We start from the raw sequence: 7,268 nt of genomic DNA, 5'->3' as shown, positions 1-7,268 counted from the left end.
GAGAGGGAACTTGCTGGGAGCCCCTTCAGAGCCTGGTACTTATACAGCTAGGGCAAAGATCTTGATGCCAAAGCAGGGTGGACTAAATACAGACTAATAAATGAGACAGGTGCTTAAGAGGGCCCCCCTATACCATCATCTCCTCCAGATTTGAACTTCGACTCACTTTGCTTTTACATTCCCCTTTCCTGATGGTGTCTTTGGTGAGCAGGGTGCTTTTCACCTGAAACAGCCTCTGAGCTGAAAAGAACAGTCACCACCAAATCAATTCCTCATCCATTAACAGGTTGTCTCTCTGTTCTTGAGACACAGGCATTACCTGGTTAGACCTGTTTTGTTTGAACACTAACGTGTGAGTTGGCCAAATGCAAATGAGCCAATGTTTGTAATCCTTTATTTTATTTTTTTAAAGGGCTAGGTAGCCAATCAGAAGAGGGGGAAGTGACTTAGGGAATTCCCGGTTGGTAGCTTATTGCTTAACATCCTACAAAATGATTTAAAATTATTGTCATATGCATTTATCTTCACTCTGATGAGGGCTCAGACTTGATAACGCCCGTGGTGCCCCATCCCTGTAGGAGCTGGTGAGATTGCAGCCTGCTGCCTCCCCTCCATCAGCCACAGCTATTGGATTTCCCACCCAGAATCTTTAGGTAAATGAGGTAAGTCCTGATTTTTAAAACTTCTTTTGAGTCTGGAATCCAAACACCTGAGTGGAAAGAGAAGCCTGCTTTAAACCAGACAGATGAAACTAGAAGAGACTCTTGGAGACGGCTGGCAGGAAGTGAAGCTCACCTTACCTGGGCTTACCTCACTGGGTCAAATCAGAATTTTATTTTGGAGGGCAGGCTGGCTACTTTGGATATTATCTGTGGATTTCCTGCATTGTTTGGACTTCTAATCTCTGTGAATTTAAAAGCCCCCTTGCTTCCCTATGCCTATGTGGCAAAACCATTCCCCTGGGTTGAATTCTTCTGAAACAAATAGGCAGCTAGAGATAGGTGGCTCTGATATAGCTCAGTGAAGAACTGGTTGGCTAAGTAGCTGTTAGGGCTCAGAGTACACGGTCTCGCTTTCTAGAGATATCTTCTGCTGGTAATTTTTCTGACTCATGAGCTATAGGGAAAGGCCAATTTGTTTTTAATATGTTCCAGGACTGGAAAATGGCTTGAAATAGGCAAGAATATACACAATCACACTGGAAAAAGTGGCCAGGCAGCCACGGCAGGCAGGGGTATTGGGAGAGCTGAATATCTAAAAAAAACAAAAATCCAGAAAAAACAAAAATCAATTTTGGCACAGGGCTTCACTGTATAACAAGGGGACAAACTAACCCTTTGTTTACTCCATTTTGGGAGACTATGATCAGACAGGCAGTTGTGACTCAGCAGCAACAAATGCCTTCTAAGCCAGGGATTCTTTTGATTTTGCGTGGACAAATTGTGGAGAAGTGTTAGCCCCAGTGTGGACTGATCTGGGAACAGTGGGAAATTAACTTCTTGTTGGTAAATATCAGACTGAGGTGAGAAAGCGACATTTTCACCATCCGTCTTTGCTGATTTACCATGCTCCCAGGATAGTGGCAGCGTGTGTTTTTAAGATGGAGAGTGTATGATTCTGAGTCCAAGTTCACAGGGGCCTCTGCTGGTTATCTGCACTCACCTTGGTAACAGCGAGACAGTGAGCGAATGGATTCCAATAACTTACTGATGGAAGGTCTAATTCAGGAGTTGGTTCTGCAGCCATGGAGGTGAAGATGTGTTCAGATAGTCTTTCAATGTGTAAAAGCGCAATTAGAGATTCTGTGTGGCTGTGTGTTAATTCCACTGGGGTCAAGGGAAAAATTTATTTCTAACAGAAGAGAAGAAGATACGTTATTAGGAAGAGTTTCATGGCTAGGAGATACTATCAGAAAAGGCTCTTAAGAGATTTTAAGAATGACTTTAATAGCTGCATTTGGAGTTTGCAGAGGATCCACTTTTCTTCTTTTTGTGACCTAAAATTCCAGGACGATGAAATAACTCACCAATTCCATCTTCTTGTAATACGGAGTCACATAGACAACACTATTTTCACACCAATGGCTAATGGTATTTAAAAACCATGATGGAATGCGAATTGAGAATCATTTGGAGGTCTGTAGTTGAACTTGAAAAAATAATAAATGTAATGGAGACAATACTTCACTATGTTTCCAAAATATTTTAGAGAGGCATTTTAAATGAAAGTCACTTTGAGGGAATAGTTGCGCTGTAAGTTCTCTTACATAACCGTGCAAGACGGTGGCCTTCATCAAGACCTTTCAAGGTAGTGTGGGTAGGGTGATGTGTTTGATTCAGGCCTCATTTGTTATGGAAAGGCTCAAAATCAATTGTATTTGTTCTTTTTCTTTGGTTAAAAAGCACCTATTTGTTAAATTCAAACAATCCTTTTTGGGCTTTTTTTTGAGACAGAGTATCTCTCTGTCGCCCAGCCTGGAGTGCAGTGGCGTGATCTCAGCTCAATGCAACCTCCACGTCCCAGGTTCAAGTGATTCTCCCAACTCAGTCTCCCGAGCAGCTGGGATTGCATGTGCTCACCACTATGCCCGGCTAAGTTTTGTATTTTTAGTAGACACGGGGTTTCACCATGTTAGCCAGGCTGGTTTTGAACTCCTGACCTCAGGTGATCCGCCCTTCTCAGCCTCCCAAAGTGCTGGGATTATAGGCTTGAGCCACCGTGCCCAGCCGTATTGTTTTCATTTTTAATCTATTATGTGATCTCCCAATGGAAGTGTCTTTGACCTTTGTGGACATCAGGAAAGCCTTATTACATTCCCACTTGCGATTCCATGTTTATGGGTACCCTAAATGCTCCCATTAATTGACCAACTTTACCCTGATCTTCTTTCAATATCTTTCTGACTCCTTTAAGGTATGAGACAAAATGGAAACTGAGAGGTTAAAAGGTTTACTAGGTTGAATTCAATTAGCGAATTGGAAACTGTAAGGAACTCCTATTGGGTCTCAGGTCAGAACGTGAGTGCTTTTGGCCAAAGTTCACTTCTAAGGAAGTAGAATTTCACTTTCTGGAATCTTGCGATGTTTTATTTCCTCCATATCTTTCCCATGCCCCAGCCCCACCCAATCTCCACAAATTTGGGGATTTGAGCACTGGGTTGTGATTGTTCGACCATCTTGCTTTTCTGAAAGCCCAGGGCAAGACCCTGCTTCATGTCACAGTATCAAGCACAGACACAGAAGTTTATATAATTGAGAAGTTACTGTCTTTTCTCCCTTCCTCCAGATGGAGTCATCTCTATGCCCTTTCATACAGATGTGATTACAAAGACCTCTGGGTTAGGGGTCGGGTGGCGAGCAAGAATCTCGTGGCAGAATCTGCTAACACACTTGAGAAGCAATGTCGTGGTTTTAAGGAACTCAATCTAAAGCTTGAACCTGATTTTCAGGGATACCGTGTTGCTGCCGTTTCAGCCCATTTCTCTTGTTAAGATCGCTCTCTGGTAGAGTCGACGTGACACTCATTTCTGTTGTGGGTGGGGCCCTGGTTGGGAGGCATTGGCTCCACTGTAGCCTGGGTGTCTAGAGACCACATTCTCACCCTGCCTTTGTTACTGGGAAACCGAACGCGGCGCTGTGGCTTTCAGCTTGGGTAAGCCGGGTCTGTGGCAGGGATCGCCATCTGAAGACAGATGCAGGAGGGCAGCCACACCTTGCCCAGGTTCTCTTAAATCTCTTGCTGTATAACTGAAAGGAGGGCATAGATAATTAACTTTATTTGACACTTTTCAGATCTAATTTTTAGGAATATGATTTTAAAATAATAGATTTGTTTTAATGAGCAAACAATCGTGTTGTTATTAAAAACGTGTTTACTTAAATTGAACAGGTTTCAAAGGGCCAAGCTACTAAGCTGTGCAGGAAACAAACAGTACAGTGAGGAGAATGGCTCCTCACCACAGCTATTCTTAGGGTGGGACATAGTTTCAAGCTAAACGGCATTGATGTCCGGAAGCCAGGATGTGCTGAAGTAAAGATTTCCAGGGATCCCTCAGAGTTATTTGCTACAATGTTTATTATACTTCAGAGGGGGGTGGAAATATTTATTTAAGAATCTTCCCTGAAGAATTTTGAACTCCAGCTTTGGAGTGATGGGAGCACAGTGCAGGGAAGGTGGGATGTGAGGCGGTACCCAGGCAGTAGTCTAGGGAACTGGTCTTCTAGCACTGGCAGAGCGATGTGGCCCAGAGCACACGTTCTCCTTTGCCAAGCTTTAGTTTCCACCTCTGGACAAAAGGGTTTGAGCCTAATCATCTTTAAGATCCATTTTAACCCTCAGATTCTTTGGCTGTGGTGATTGGGAGTGGTGGGAGTGCCTGGGGGTCGGCAGGATAAGCACGAATCTGTGAGAACTGAGAACAGGTGGGAGAAGCCTTCTAAGGATGAGGCAGCAAAGGTTAGCAAGAGCCCTTAAATGGATTCTTTAGGGCCTTCAGAATTTTGGCTAAGGGCTATACCTAGTGGAGGTACTAAGATTTGACACCTGGAGCCTTTATTAGGGATGTTAGAATCCACTCCCATGACAACATCCCAGCTGTGTCAATTTGCCTCATGTGTCTCAAGCTGGTGGGAATGTAGAAGTGGACGAAACAGACTGTTTTGTGATGGCAGGGAACCATGTAAGCACAGGGGCAGGTGCTCTACTGGTATCTTCCATAAAACGCCAAAGCAACCTGCCAGAAAATGGACATTTAGGCACTCATGGTGTCTACTGAGTTTGTATGGTACTGATGAGCTTGCTTGACTGATTATCCATGGCTTATTGAGTAGCTCGAATGTATGTGGACTCACTTCTCCTAGAGGAAAAGCCTGTGGCTGACCTAAACATTGAGCACCCTAACCTGGAGACCCTGATGTACCCAGAAAGCCTCAACCTTATATCTGGAGAAACCAGAACTTGCAACAGGACCAAGCAGGGTGGCCCATTTAAAGAGGCTCCTGGGGTTTTAATTGACCTTGTTTTAAAAGAGACATCCTGTAAAATACTCCTATGAAAACTTATTTCACAAGCACCTAACCACATTCTGTCTTCGGTTTGTTTTACAGGGCTGGGCCCTTGTTCTGGTCAATTGGTCCACATTATCTCTCCTCCTCCTATCTTGCCGCACACCCTGGCCCTTGGAGCCTTCCTCACTTCTTTACTCAGAAACATCTTAGTTGTTATTAGGGGTACTTGCCTACTTATTTAAAATATGGCCAGTATAAGTGCATACAAGATGTGCTTTCTGATTAAAACAAAGCCAAAAATAAAAAGAAACCAAAATGCCTATTATAATAGTTGGATTTTTAGACTAATAGACCACTTCATTAACCCTGCCATTTTACCATAACAACTTATTTTTACTTTTGTATGACCCTGTCTCAATGTCCTTTTTCTTTGATGTTGTTGTAATTATGAACATAAAATTTCATAGCTGCTTCTCCACCCCACTTTCTATCACAGAAGCACAATAAATAATCTTGGGGGGTGGGCTCTTATTGGCCCAATTGTGGCTTCAAAAAATTTCGGTTGCCTGTCCAGCCCTTTCTCAGCCTGATACAACGTCCCCCAAAAGTCTGTTGAGCTTTTCCTGGAATAAGAAGAGGATCTTCTACTTTTTGAATAGAGTAATGGAGATTGGAAAATATGGTCATCTTGTGGAGGTTATTCCAGGCTTCTTCTTAGGAACCTTAAAAAAAATCTCCTCAGTATGGCCGATGATATATTCTGGACAATAAGGTGAGCAGAGTCTGAAAGATGAGAGCAATTTTCAATCTTGTCATGACGCTGACTAATGATAAAACTTGCTTTGTCTTTGCAGTGTACTCTAGATTTGACTCTAAATTCAGCCTCTGTCTCGATCATGCCCACTTAGAAAATTAGAGTGCAGCTAGCTCACCTTTTAGTCATCTTAATTCCAGTAGGCAGAAGGCCATGGGTCAAGGAATGTTGACGGAGTAAAATTTGACTGCATGTGTATCTGAAGGGGTAGAAGGCTAAGAGATTTTATGGCTTGGAAACTGCTGAGATGTGGTGTGAAGAACACTGGACTTAGAGTCCAGATATCTGAGCTCAAGTTGGACTCTACCACTGGATAGTTGAATGACTTTGAGTGAGTTATATAAGCTGTAGCATCTAAATTTTCTCATCTGGCAAATGGAGTTAATAACGTCTACTGCACTGGGCTGTTGTAAGGATTAAATTAACAAAGAATGTGAAAGCACCCGAACAAAACCTTGTGAGTAAAAATTAGTAATTTGTGGAATGGACATCAAGGGAAATCTTCAATTTGGGTGTTTTCAGTGAGTTTCTGTTGGGTCAGAGTGAATGTGTATTAAATTCCGGGATTTTGGTTGTGTGTGTGTGTATGTGTGTGTGTGTGTGTGTGTGTGTGTAGAGATCAACGTTGGTTCTTCACTGTGACCTTGGGAAAGAAATGCAATAGGGTTTTTACTGGGAAGGTGGGTAGCAGGGAGATGGATGAACCATATTAAGAGGGGACCTCCAAATTGAACCTTGTTTTGAGTCAGCTGCAAACCATCACCAAGGAGGTCCTGGGAGACCTGGGGTGATTGGGTACACAGCACGTTCCTGTCCTTGTGTCCTGATGCCTGGCACATAGGGACCTGCAGAAAATACTGATTCTCCTCCAGGCAGTTCACATGACTAGCTTTTAGGAGTGAGTATACTATTGCCCACCTCTAAAATTCTCGATCAAGTCTCCAGATGTCTACTGACCACTGATGCTGAGGTCTTGAATCTTGGGCATTCTAGAGGCTTTGGGGAAAAAAATTACTTCTTTTGCCCAGGCACTCTGGGGTCTACCTCTTGGTAAATTATTCAAATGAGGTTTCTGGTCATGCAAATGTGGTTTCTAGAGTCCATTTGAATTGAACAAGTAGTTCTTGTTATTAGTAAAACAGCAAGGATCCCTAACCTGGGGTCCAAGGGTAAATTCAGGTTCTGTGAACTTGGATGTAAAAAAAAATCGTCTTTATTTTCAATACTCTCTAACTAGAATTTAATATTTTCTTTCAATATGAATGTAGGCAAAACTCCATGGTAGTATTAACTGCAACTGTGACTGTCACCAAGAGAAATCACATTTTCATGTCTTATTACACCTATTACATATATCACAAAATGTGGGTATTTGATATCAAGTTAGATTTGCACTAGGTAGATATTCTTATTTAATGTATTAATGAAGAAGCACATATATTGTTATC

The 7,268-nt window shown here is 42.6% G+C and overlaps 1 protein-coding gene across 3 annotated transcripts in view; it reads left to right on the top strand.

Moving 5' to 3' along the window:
* The first annotated feature begins 526 nt into the window (after positions 1-526).
* Positions 527-7,268, top strand: part of EHF (ETS homologous factor) — a 41,817-nt gene continuing 35,075 nt past the window's right edge. For all 3 annotated transcript variants that reach the window (XM_065528326.2, XM_015434925.4, XM_005578217.5), the window contains exon 1: positions 527-662. The gene's annotated coding sequence lies outside the window, so the exon portion shown is untranslated. The remainder of the gene's footprint in view (positions 663-7,268) is intronic.

Source organism: Macaca fascicularis, chromosome 14 (genome assembly GCF_037993035.2).
Source record: "Macaca fascicularis isolate 582-1 chromosome 14, T2T-MFA8v1.1".
Classification (NCBI taxonomy): Eukaryota; Metazoa; Chordata; class Mammalia; order Primates; family Cercopithecidae; genus Macaca; species Macaca fascicularis.
Note: the sequence above shows the minus strand (reverse complement) of the source record. Positions and strands in the feature narration are given on the sequence as shown.